Genomic DNA, 14,099 nt, shown 5'->3' on the forward strand with positions numbered 1-14,099 from the left:
GTGTGGCATGTGAGCCTCTCACTGGTGCGATGGTCTCTAAGGAGCATCCCTATGGCTGATTTCCGGGCATGGGAAGTCCTGGTTATGGTACACACTGACTTATGGTCCATTGTAACAGGGGGATTAGGGCTGGAGTGTGGAAATGAATCTGAAATGGAGGATTCTACACATTGACAAGGAAGCAAGTCTCCAACACAGAGAAGTGAAAAATGGAAATATTGGCTTGTGTAATGTAAATAACACATAGAGCTCTGTTTGCTTTACACAACACATATAACTTTTCAATTAGAAACAAACAGTAAGCATTGCGGTGAACTCCTTTAAGCCCAGCACTCAAGAGGCAGAAGTACCTGGATTTCTGTGCATTCAAGGCCAGCCTGGTCTATATAGCAAGTTCTAGGTCAGCTAAGGCTACACAGTGAGTCCCTGACTAAAAAACAAAACAAAAACAAACAAACAAACAAACAAAGCAAGCATTGGAGCTGGTGAGATGGTTTAGTAAGTAAAGGCATTCTCTGTCAGTTGAAGACTTGAGTTCAATTCCTGGAACCTACATGGTAGAAGGAGAGAACAGACTTCAAGTTGTCCCCTGATCTTGATATAAGAGTGGTGGCATGTACTAATTTCTCTATCTCCAAATAAATGTAAACAATAACAAGTTTTCAGCATTTGACAAATATCCTCTGGTGTGAAGTGTTGATGCCCTTTGTGGCTTGCATTTTTGGTGAGATGAGAGATGTGTTTAAATAATTGGACATGTTAAACTTTTCTGTAACAAAATCTTAGTTTTGTTTAGGAAGCTGCAACAATCAAATTATCTTTTATTTTTTGCCTTCCCTGCCCCATCAGGAGAGGTGGCAGCCACGAGGGTAGGAGTCAAAAGTCAGCTGCTGGAGGTAAACTAGAAATGGGAAGTCTTCCTCCTCCTCCTCCTCCTCTTCCTCCTCCTCCTCTCCTCCTCCTCCTCTCTTCCTCATTCCTCTTCATCTTTTTCCTCCTCCAGAGGATTGGGTTCAATTCCCAGCACCAACATGGTGGCTCACAAACATTTGTAACTCCTGTTGAAGGAATCTCACAGCTTCACCTGAGCTCCTCAGGCACCAGGCATGCCTGTATTCCAAAGAGCTGTAAATGGGACAACCTGTTTTTGATAATCAGACAAGGGCAACATGAGGTACCCAAGGTCAGGTCTGTTGGGGAGAAGGAATATTCAGACCTTGTTTTATTAAAAGAGTTAGGAATAACTCACTGAAAGAAAGGAAGCATCTGGACTCTTTGGTGTTGCAATCACTCTGGTTAGAAATGGTGTTGAGGGGGTGAGCTATAGTCATCTCCAGAGAAAAAGCCCCAAGAGCCTCTCAGCACCTTGAGTGCTGTCCCTCCTTCAGGCGGCCACTGTCTTGGCTTTTGCTGTGCTTAGGATTCGATGACTGAAGCAGACACCCAAAGGGACACACAAAACGGCAGGCTGCAGCCAAGCCTAGAAGTCCCCGCTGGACCTCAGTAGCCCCGTCTGGCCTCTAACTTGCTGTACCATTGAGGATGACCCTGGACTTCTGATCTTCTTGCTTCCACGCTCTAAATACTGAGATAACAACTGTGAGTAACAACACCTACATGGTGCTGGCGCTGGGGAGCTAACCTGGGGCTTTGTGTGCTCTAGGCAAGCACCCTGCCCACTCACCTTTATCCCCAGGGCTCCCTCAACTAACATCCTTTAATTTTAGAAATTGCTCAGTCCAAACCAGAGCTTTAAAAATGAGATCACAAATCTAGTTAAGATCTAGTCCACTAACACTTACATTCTTTTTCTTTTTATGTGTATGGGTGTTTTGACTACTTATATGTTTTTACACTACATGTGTGCCTGGGGCCTGTAGAGGCCAGGGGAGGGTGTCAGATCCCCTGGAAGTGGAGTTGAAGATGTGTGTGAACCACCATGTGGCATGTACTCTGTGGAGCCATCTCTTTAGCCCACAGACCCCCCAACTCATAAATAGTTACTCTAAAGTTCCTTTTAACAAATGGCCAAAACTCAGAGGCTTAAAACAACTGCAGTTTATTAGCTCACTGCCTGCAAGTCAGAAGTCTGAAATGGGTCTCAACGAGGTCCCGTCAGCACAGCTCCAGTGACGAGTCCCCTTCCTTGCCTCTTCTCCACTCTCTGGCTTCTCACACCTTCCGGTTTGTGGCCAGTCTCCCTCTCAACATCCATCACTGGTAATGGAGTCTTTCTCACATTTCCATCTTCCGGTGTGGAGGCTCCTGACCCTCTCTTTGACTTACAGATCCCTTGTTATTTCATAGGGCTCACCTGGATGTTCCAGAACCTTTTCCTGTCTCCAGGTCAGTGGTCAAACACTTTTGATGCGGCTTCATTCCTCATATTTTGGTATTTGCCATATCACAGATTCATAGGTCCTGTGGGTTAGGGTTAGACATGTCCGGGGCCTTTATCCTTCCTCACAGTTATCCAGAAGGTGGCTTGCAAGACAATATCATAAAGGTGGGTGATTGGAATGCTGTTGGACAATAACCCCCAAATTTCACATACCTGTTGAAATTTGTGGCAGAGTAGGAAGTTAACAATAAACTCAAAATAAAGGGGATCAACTCCTAGAGAGAGGCAGCCCACGTGACTGCCAGGCCGTAATGTGGGCTTTTAGCACATGTCTTGAGCAGAGTCACGGTTTTCAGATTTAGGCATTGGCAGATGACTAAAAGACTTCTGCTGTGCCCAGTTCTTGGCTCTCTCCTGTGCAGTGGCTCTCTGCATGAATGAGTAATTAAAGCCTTGATTCTAGGGCTCAGTGAGCTTTGAGCCTACTCTTTCCCCCCAAACATTTTTTTTCCTGTATCTTCAGAAAGGAGGAGAAAAGGAACACACAGGCTAACATGACCTTTCAAGAGGTTCCGTCCACTGCTAGCTTGTCTTCTATTACCACAGTTTGTTTATGTGGTGTGCACGTGTGTGCGTGTGTGTCTGTGTGCCACACTGCATGTGTGGAGGTTGATTCTTCTATCTTGTGAGTTCCAGAAACTGACTCAGGGTGTCAGGATTGGTGCCAAACAGCTTTACATGCTAGGCAACCTGTGTCCGTTCATCCATCTATCCGTCTGTCTGTCTGTCTGTCCCTCCTCTTTCTATGGAATCTGGGCTGACCTGAAACTCTCAATCTTTTTGCTTTAGCCTGCCAACTGCTGAGATTAGATGAGGGAGAAGAACACGACCTTCCTGTTTTATTGACACCCACCCCTCATACAGCTGCTTGCTGGATTTTTGTTGTTGTTGTTTTCCAGACAGTGTTTCTCTGTAGCTTTGAAGCCCGGTCCTGGAATTTTGTAGACCAGGCTGCCCTCGAACTCACAGAGATCTGCCTGCCTCTGCCTCCTAAGTGTTGGGATCAAAGTCATGTGCCACCACCGCCCGGCTGGATTATTTTTAAGGCAGTCTTAATCTTTGTTGGTGTGTGGATTTAAATGAAGTCTTGTAGAAAGAATGATAGACCTTTGAGAGGCTGGAAGAAAGTCAGACGCATTTCTAGGGAAAGTGCGGGCTGGTTCTTGCATCACAAATTGAACTAAGGCCTAAACACATATGGAAAGAGCAGCCAGGCTGAGGGGCCACATGAACAGAAGAGAGACTGTATTCTTTCAGTCACAAAAAGACAAACATGGTATGTACTCACTCATATATGGATTTTAGACATAGAGTAAAGGATTACCAGCCTACAATCCACACTGCCAGAGAAGCTAGTAAACAAGGAGGACCCTCAGAGAGACATGCATGGTCCCCTGGAGAAGGGGAAAGGGTCAAGATCTCCTGAGCAAATTGGGAGCATGGGAAGAGGGGGGAGGGAGCTAGGAGAACGAGAAGGGGAGAAGAGGAGGGGTGAGGAAGACATGATCCAGCAGAAAGGCTGAATCGGGGGAAGAACTGAAGAAAACAAGAATGGAGATTCCATAATAGAGGGAGACATTTTAGGGTTACAGAGAAATCAGGCAAATGTCTGGAGATCTACAAAGATGACACCAGCTAACAATCTAAGCAACAGAGGAGAGGCTACCTTAAATGTCCTCCCCTGATAATGAGATTGATGACTGACTTACACACACACACACACACACACACACACACACACACACACACACACACACTAAACTAGTTAATATTGTCCTGGGATTCTCACATAGATAAAAACAATCAATGTTTTTAGGCTGAGGATATGGCTCATTCAGTAAAGTACTTGCCTGGTAAACATGAGGACCTGAGTTTGATCCCCAGACCTGAGTTAATAAGGTGGGGAGTGACACCGTGCTTGGAATCCCAACAGTAGGGAGCCAGAGTCCCCAGCCAAGCAGCTAATCCCAGGTCTGTAGGAGATCCTGTCCCAAAGCAGAAGTGGATGTCATCTGAGGAATGGGACCCAAGGGGGTCCTCTGGCCTCCATGCACACGTGCAGAAACACATGCAACCCCGACCCCCATACATGCGCCTACACACAGATGTGCACAGTGAACACATGCGCACAAAAGAATGAACGTGAATGATTACTTCAATAACAGCCTTGACCAGCAAGGGTTTTGCTGAACTTGAGGGGACACAGGAGAGTCAGGCTCTTGTCCAGCAGGAGGCACCAACCAGGTGAAGAAGCATGTTGAATGCTCTGATTGAACATTTGAGGGTTTACAGGGTAGCATAGAGGGAGGGGCTGTTGGGGAGGCCCTGCTTAACGCAAATATAGTGAAAGACACAAAAATTAAAACTCCTGTAGCTACATTTTAAAATGTAGCTGTTGGGACTGAAAGATGGTTCAACAGTAAGAGCACTGGCTGCTCTTCTAGAGGACCCTGGTTCAATTCCCAGCACCTGCATGGCAGCTCACACCTGTCTGTAACTTCAGTTCCAGGGGATCTGACACCCTGACACAGGCATACATGCAGGCAAAATGCTAATGCCCATAAAAATAAATAAGAAACAAACACAAAGCTGTTGCACTGGTTTCATTAATGAGATATTCTTTTAGTCCATGCAAATTGCTCACCATGTGTGTTTTACAGTGCACAACAGTTTAGACCTACACACTGTAGGTACTCAAAAGCCATGTGTTTCGGGGGCCAGTCTCTTGGACAGCAGTTCTGGAGGGACACAGGGGGATTCCTGAGGTGTGGTGGCTTGAGATACTCAGAGAAAGTTGTGGGAAGCTAAGCCCAGAGGAGTGGTAAAGACAGAGGAGTGCAGTTGCCTGTGACCTGCTCACAAGAGAAGCCAGCAAGGTTCTTGTGGAAAGAGAGTGTCCCCAGTGGATGTCTGGTCCCTTTTCTCTCTGATTTATCAGGAGTGGATATTTAAAAAGAGGTAACAGAGGCCAAGTTCCCATCACACGTAATTGATTTAATGATCATTTCCACACTCGACTGCCTGTCTCCAGCACTCTTCAAAGTGGAAATGCATCTTGCAACACTTCAGTTGTAAAGCTTTTGATCTTAACTAGTCATTAGTGTCTTGCTCAAGATAATGTTTCAGTGTCAGCTGGTAAGTAACAGTCTCTCAGGCAAGGGGCTTTGTGGGGGGCAGAGCCCCCGCCTACAACTTCAGCTTTGTTCTGAATTAGCCTCAAACACACAGAAGAGTTCCAAAGCTAACACAAGAACTCAGGCACCCTTTGCTCACACTTACCAATTTTAATATTTCAGCGTATTTTCACACCTAATTTACATGTGTGTGTGCATGTGGGTGAGCACACACACACACACACACACACAGACACACACACACACATGCACCCCATTTTTAATGAACTGTAAGTTGCAGACATTATGCTCCGTTGTGCTCATCTTCAGTTGATGTTCCGGAGGTGGACGCTGCTCTTGTTAGCACAGCTCAATTGGCAAAACTGGGGGACGTTACATAATACAGTAATGCAATATTGCCAATCATCTTAAAAACATACTGAGCAATTTTGCCCTACCCCTATCCCAGTCAGGGTCATATCCAGGGTCATGGGTTGGATTTAGTTATGCCATGTTTATCCCTTTAATCTGGAATGTTGCTACTGCAGCCCGTTGTGTTTCATGATGTCGCCCTTGGTGAAGACTAGTTTGTGTAGCATGCTCCTCACTTTGGAGTGGCCTAATGCTAGTTTGGGGGCAGGAACGCCACACATGTGAATTCACTCCCTTTGTAATGCACTGCTTATCTCTAAAGCCTTTTTATTGGTTTTGCTCAATAAATTAATGATGATAGTATTTATTCATTCATTTAACACCGGGTTTCATATATCCTAGGCTGGTCTTGAACTCACCATGTGGCTAGTAGTGAAGTGTTTGCTACCTTTGCCAGATTTCATTCAGTGCTGAAGATCACACCCAGGGCTTCCTGTAAGTGAGGCACACGCTCTGCCAACTGAAAAAGTACATATGGCACAGGGCAAGACATAGAACCTGGGACATTAGTGTTACATTAGTGTTGACTGATTACATCTGGGAGACTAGTTGTCAATAAGGAGGGACATTTACCTCTCGTTTATGTGATATATTTACACTTTGTGACCATAAAACTTAGCAAGCTTGTTCTGATTTCAGTATATATAGGGGACTCCGGAAAATGTTTAAAGTGTGAGTTCATGAGGGTATGCTTACCAAGTATAATGAAATACATTTAGTTCACATACAGAATAGCATGGCCTTTCTTGTTATAGCAGGTCAGTGTCTATAAAAGGCTACCTCTGGAAGTTTCCACCCTGCCCTCAACTTCCCACACTTCTGGGTTCACTAGGTTGGGACAGCAACTGCCTTGTATTTACCGTCTTTTTAAATAGTCTTGTGCACAGAAAGCCCACAGACTTTTAGAGCTGATTGGCCTTTTTCCAGCAATCCTTTACAGAATGGAAACACGATGGGAGTTTGCTCAAGGCTTTTAGGTTTTGGCTAAATATGGACATGGAGGGCAAAAAAAAAAAAAAATCTACTTGGCTGGGGTGCTCAGCTGTGTGAACTGAGTCCAGGCGGTGCTGCAGGTCAAAGATTTCTGAGTAGAGTGGGAATCTGTGCCTGGCATTGCCTCTGCACCTTGGATCCTGCCAAATTTTGCCCGGATCCCATCCATGCTGCCTCCCTTCTCTTCCTTCCCGCCCCTTCTCCACAGCTGGAAACTCTAGTCAGTTCCCCATGCGTGGCTGCGTGTGACTGGATGAGAACATGTGTGTGAGTGCATGTGCACACACACATCCTCGAGTGTGCATGTGTGTAGCGTCTTTCCCCCTGACAGGCTCACCAACACTCCAAGAAATGGCCTTCTAGAGTGAATTCTGAGAGTGACCACAAACTTCTTGACTGAAGGAGAGAGGACTGTCAGTAGCAGAATCCCTGGCCTCCAAAGAGCCTCATGGTTCTCTCGGGCAGTTAACTCCCTCTGGGAACTGCTAAGTGAGCAGAGATCACCACTCATGCATGGCTAAGTTCTTAAAGACAGACCCACTGGTTCTTGGAGAGAAAACAGACAGAAAACCCTTTTTTCACACCCCGCCGCAGCTCTAGAAGGGTTTTCTGTGACAGCACTTAGGCTTACTGTTTAATACATTCTTAAAATAGTAAAGTGTTTTCTGTTTAACTTTTTAAGGTTGGATCGGGGTCTAATATGATGCAATTATGGTTTAAAACAAAATAAGGGATTTATAAATTCAAAAATAAATGACTCCAGTGTGAAAAGGGAGATTTTGAAACCCACAGCAAAGGGTTTTTAGATTGCACAGAGGCCGGAATTAGCACAGAAGCTCGTGTAGCCCACACAGTATTGGCTCAGGCACACTTAACTTTAGACTGGGACTCTTAGAAAAGGACCACAGTTGACTGGCTGGTACAGAGGTAGGCTATGACGTCACAACATGAGAAAGCTAGCACACATGCCTGCCTGCCTGCCTGGCCACTAGCCCCTTTGCTTTAGATTCTTAAGAATCTTTCCTAAAATACTATGGTATTTTTCAAGCCTGTTTTATGCTCATAGCCAGAGCATATCTTATGATGTCAGTAACTCAGATATTTCTGCACAGTTAGCCCAGACTTTTCTCTGTTGGCAGAAATCAGTCCCTTCATCATCAGCCAGGTGTGGTGGAAAACACGGATTTATATCTTTCTGGAGCTTATCTTCCTACTTGGTATTCATTTTAAAATATAGAACAAAAATTTACATCCTTCCAGGCAATGGTGGTGCATGCCTTTAATCCCAGCACTCAGGTTAGGGTTAGGGTTAGGGTTAGGGTTAGGTTTAGGGTTAGGGTTAGGTTTAGGTTTAGGTTTAGGGTTAGGGTTAGGGAGGCAGAGGCAGGCTGATCTCTGTGAGTTTGAGACCAGCCTAGTCTACAAGAGCTAGTTCCAGGACAGCCTCCAAAGCCACAGAAAAACCCTGTCTCGAAAAACAAAGACAAAAACAAACAAACAAAAAGAATTTACATCCTATCCCCATGTGGATGGTAAGTGCTCTTCTGAAATTGAAGGCTTTAGATAAAGCCCAGAAGGTGCAACTATTGAGGGTCATCCTCCCACCCAGCCTGGCTGAGCTAAGTGAGGGTTTGAGAGGCAGAATGCACGTGGTAATGGTGCACCCAGTGAGAGGACAGCTTTAGCCCTCAGCTGCTTCTGTCTCTCACTGATACTATGATGTTGGGCAAGGGAGAAACTAGTGTGCCTCACTTTTCTTACCTGTGAGATGGGGAGAACATGCATACATAGACAGCAATATCATGGTAGTTTGAATGGAATTGGCCCCCATAACCTCACAGGGAGTGGCACAATTAGGAAGTGTGGCTTTGTTGGAGTGGGTATGATGGCCTTGTTGGAGGAAGTGTGTCACTGTGGAGACAGGCTTTATGCTCAGGATACTGCCAAGTGTCTCTGTCAACTTCCTGTTGCCTGCCTATCAAGATGTAAGGACTCTCAGCTCCAGCACCATGCTGCTCTCCCCGCATCATGACGATAATGGACTGAACCTCTGAAACTGTGAGTCCCCTCAATTAAATGTTGTCCTTATAAGAGTTGTCGTCGTCCAACTGTGTTCATAGCAAAACAACCTAAATGCCCCTCAACTGAAGAATGGATGGAGAAAATGTGGTTCATTTACACAATGGAGTGCTACTCAGGGGAAAAAAAAACAACTACATCCTGAAATTCGCAGGCAAATGGATGGAACTAGAGAAACCATGCTGAGTGAGGTAACCCAGTGACAGAAAGACAAACATGGTATGTACTCACTTATAAGTGAATATTAGGCATAGAACAAAGGATTACCAGCCTACAATCCACACAGCCAGAGAAGCTAGGAAACAAGGAGGACCCTAAGAGAGACATGCATGGTCCCCAGAGAAGGAAAAAGGGACAAGATCTCCTGAGCTAATTGGAAGCATGGGGGGAGGAGAAGAGGGAGGGAGGGAGGAGAAAAAGGAATGGAGAATGGGGGGGACAGAACATGAGGGATCAGGAAGATCAAGTTAGGGTAAGAATAGAGAAGGAGAGCAAGAAAAGAGACACCTTAATAGAGGGAGCCACTACGGGTTTAAAGAGAAATCTGGCACTAGGGAAATTCCACGGATCCACAAGGATGGTCCCAACTAAGAATCTAAGCAATAGTGGAGAGGCTACCTTAAATGCCCTTCCCCTATAATGAGATTGATGACTGCCTTAAATGCCACCCTAGAGCCTTCATCCAATTGCTGATGGAAGCAGAAGCAGAGATTCACTGCCAAGCACTGAGCCAAACTCCTGGAATCCAGTTGTAGAGATAAGGAATGATGAGCAAAGGGGTCAAGACCATGCTGGGGAAACCCACAGAAACAGCTGACCTGAAAGCTGGGTAACCAGCATAAGACTGAACCAGGCCCCCTATGTCGGTGCCCATAAGATGGCTGCACTCCATTTTGGCTCAAGGGCAGGGAGGTCAAAACTGTCTCAGCAAGTCATAAGACCTAAAGGTCAAAGGTGTGGCTACAGTAGGATGTTCGATCTTGGCCTTGGCTGTCTTATTCTAAATAACAACAGACCTGGTCTGAGGTGTGGATACTCCTGACCCTCAAGACCAGGTAACAAGATATTGAATCTAAGGTGTGGTTACTGAATCATTGGAGAAAAAGAGGAAGAAAAGTCTCTTTGCTCCATATGCATGATACCATGTTCCCCTTTTTGGTTAAGGTATATAAGAGTGGTGAAAGATACACTCCTGGCAATTCAGTATTAACTGAATCTGTCCTCCTGGCACTATCCTATGTCTCTGTCTTTCCTTTAATGTCTTTGGCTAGCCCTTTCTTTAGTCCATATTCTCCCTCTCAGGTATGAACCTGGGGCTGCTCCGATGGCCCCGACAGCGGCCCTGCAAAGACAGCTCTCCACACCCCTGAATGTGGGTGTAAGTTGGGAGGCCTGGACAGTCTATGGGGCCTCTGGCAGTGGAACCAGTATTTATCCTTAGGGCACAAATGGGCTTTGGGAGCCCATTCCCTATGGAAGGATATGGATAGATATCTCAGCCTAGATACACTGGGGAGGGCCTAGGCCCTGCACCAAATGATGTGTCAGACTTTGAGATCCCTCACAGGAGGCCTCACTGTTATGTTTTTTGTTTAAATTAGATACAAAGAAAAAGAGGAGGTGCAAGATGAGACATATTAACCATTTTACTATAAGGCCCGGCAGAGTAGGGAGACTAAGAGAGAAGAGGAACAGGGGTAATGGCTGACCCACAAGGCCGGTTGCCATAGAGAGAGAGAGAGAAGAGAAGCAGAAGCAAACAGAGAGCGAAGAAGAAACAGAGAGTAGAGAGAGAGCGAAGAAGCAGAGAGAGAGAGAGAGAGAGAGAGAGAGAGAGAGAGCGAAGCAGGGAAGTTGGAACTTTTAAAGGGAAGACTGTGCATGCACTGAGGTTCCACGCATGCCCAGAGTCCTCATGCAGGCCGTCAATGCGTGGCGGGTGATGTGGTGATGGCACGTCCCTGTGCTGTGCGTGCCCTGACTGTTGTCAGGGGGCGGGGTCTGTCTCTTAAAGAGTTAGAGCCGAGGAGCATCAAAGCCTGAACCTTTCACTCCCCCTCCCTGCAGAGTGGATGGGGGATGGGATGGTGGGTGGGTGGGGTATGGGAAAATGGGAGGGAGAGGGAACTGAGATTGGTATGTAAAATAAGATTGTTTTTAGTTTAAATAAACACTTATTTAAAAAGAGTTGTTGTTGCTCTTCTGTAAAAGTTTAAAAATTAGAAAAATAAAAAGAAACTGCGAGATGGAACCCGGTGTGATGGAACAGGAACCGTAGAGCACATTAACCACAGAGTTTTATTACTGGGCGGGAGATGGTAAGAGGGAGATATGGAGAGGGAGAGAGGGAGGGCAAGGGTAAGACTGGAAGGTAAGAGAGAGAGTGTGTGAGAGAGCATGAGAGTGGGAGAGAGAGTAGAGAGAGGGAAAATGTGGAGGCCACGCTTAAAAGGGGAAGCTTGCACATTCGTACTGATTCCTTACACAGCCCCCTTACGTATGACACAGGGCCCTTTTGAGCTGCCTAAGTATCTGCCTTAGTGCTGGGTGCGTGTCCCACCCATTGTCAGGGGGCGGGGTCAGCATACCATGTTCCAACAGTCATGGTCATGGTATCTTTTCACAGGAATAAAACCCAAACCAAACTAGGGAGGCAGAGGCAGGCGGACCTCTGTGAGTTCGAGGCCAGCCTGGTCTCCAGAGTGAGTGCCAGGATAGGCTCCAAAGCTACACAGAGAAACCCTATCTCGAAAAACCAAAAAAATAAAAATAAAAAAAACAACAACAAAAAAACCAAGGGACCGGGTTATTGCTGTGATAGGTCTGACCATGTGTTTGTTTGGAGGAATTTGGACTCTGATGCCTTGGGTTTGGAAAGCAGTGGAATGCTTTAAGCACTCACTGCTTAATAGGCCATACCAGTAGGAGCATGGAAGATGGAGGTGCTGAGTTATTTGGACTGTGGGGGCCTCACTCAAGAGGTTTCAGAGGAGAATTTTAGTATGTTGCCTAGAGATTGTTCTTGTGATAGTTTGGTGAAGAAAGTGGATGCCTTTTGCCCTTGCCTAAGAGTCTGCCTGAGGCTAACATGAAGAATTTTGAATTAATTCTGTTGGCAGAGGAAATGCCATAACAACTTAGTATAGACTTTGTTGTGTGGTTTTTAGTGGTAACTCTAATGAAAATTTATAATGAAAAGGAGGAAGCTGAGCGGGGTAAATTACAAAATGAAAATTTTGAGAAGAAAAAGAGCACCAGGAAGTGTAACAGAGCTAAATCCTGTGCTCAAGGAGAAGAAGTAGAATAAAGGGAGTGGTGACTTTAAGGCAAGATCTCACCCCAGCAAAGTGTGGACTGAAGTTTCTGTCCTGCAACCCAAATAAACATACAGAGGCTTATATTAATTATAAATATTTGGCCTGTTGCTAAGTCTTATTACTAGCTAGCTCTTGCAACTTAAATTAACCCATAATTCTTGTCTATGTTTGGACACACCACTTGGTACCTTTTCTCAGTAAGGCATTTTCATCTTGCTTCCTCTTTGTCTCTGCTTTTCCTCTTCCCAGAATTCTCCTAGTCTGGTAGCCTCACCTACACTTCCTGTGTGGCTACTGGCCAATCAGCATTTTATTGAAACAATATAAGCTGTTTACAGTGAACAAGAGCATCAGCTAAATTTGCAACTTGTGGAAAGAAACTAAAGTGTAGAGGCAGGTGTGGTGGGGCTTTCATCCCAGCACTGAGAAAGCAGAGGCCAGCCTCTCTCTGAGTTTGAGGCCAGCCTGATCTACAAAGCAAGTTTCAGGACAGCCAGACTTAGGCGATGAAGGACAGACAGCTGGGGAAGGTGTCACTGAGCAAGGAGGCCATGTTCCAGCCCCAGAAAACATCAGCACTTGGCGGTTTCAGCCAAGTAGTTCTGGCTTTAGAGTTAGACTAGAAGCAAGGAGGTTACCAGGGAGTGGAACCAGCCCAAGAGAAAGAAGTCGACAAAGATGAAGGAGTTGGAGATCTGAAAAGTGTTTTGACATCAGACTTGGAGCTGCAGAGTTTGGAGTTTGCCCAGCTGGTTTTCAGTCTTGTTTTGGTCCAGAATTTCCTCATTATGCTCCCTTCTCTGCATTTTGGATTTGTAATGCATATCCCGTGCCATTGTATGTTGAAAGTGTGTGATCTGCTTTTTGATTTTGATTTTTGCAGGTGATTAGGTGATTAAAGTTAAGAGGTTGCATGAATCTCAGAAGAGACTTTGAACTTTGGACTTTAAAACATTGTTGAGACTGTGATAGACTATGGGGAGTTTTGAAATTGGACTGAATGCATTTTGCATCATGATATTGTTACAGGCTTATGGGGGCCAGGGAGTGGAATGTGGTAGTTTGAATGTAGTTGGCCCCCATAAGATCACAGGGAGTGGCACAATTAGGAGATGTAGCTTTGTTGGAGTAGGTGTGGCCTTGTTGGAGGAAGTGTGTCACTGTGGGGGTGGGCTTTGAGGTTTCCTAACTTCCTGTCGCCTGTCTATCAAGATGTAGGACTCTCAGCTCCAGCACCATGTCTGCCAGCAGGCTTCCATGCTCCCCACCACGGTGATAATGGATTGACTTCGGAAACTGTAAGCCAGACCCCTCAATTAAATGTTTCCCTTGTAAGAGTTGTCATGGCCATGGTGTATATTCACAGCAATGAAAACCCTAACTAAGACAAATACAGTCTACTTTTATCTCGATAACGACACGAGTTCATCTGTGACAAAGCCAAACTAACTAACTAACAAACAAACCTCCAGCTAATTTTTAATCAGAAAGACCACATTCTCAAAGCTGCTACTGTAAGCATTTTGAAAGCTATTCCTATTTTTTTTTTTTTTTTTTATTGTAACCATCACTTTATTGTATGGCAGTCACAGGGGTGCCCGCCCCTGGCTATTCCTATTGCTCCTATGGTTTTATGTAGTGGATTTTGGAAACTGGCTCTTGAAGAGTTCATTACATGTAAACTGTGTAGCTGTAGAATTGTTGGATGTATTACCCTCTCTTATGATTTACCAAATATGAGATTTATCGCACCACTAGCAGGCA

Source organism: Cricetulus griseus, chromosome 8, assembly GCF_003668045.3.
Source record: "Cricetulus griseus strain 17A/GY chromosome 8, alternate assembly CriGri-PICRH-1.0, whole genome shotgun sequence".
In the NCBI taxonomy this organism is placed as follows: domain Eukaryota; kingdom Metazoa; phylum Chordata; class Mammalia; order Rodentia; family Cricetidae; genus Cricetulus; species Cricetulus griseus.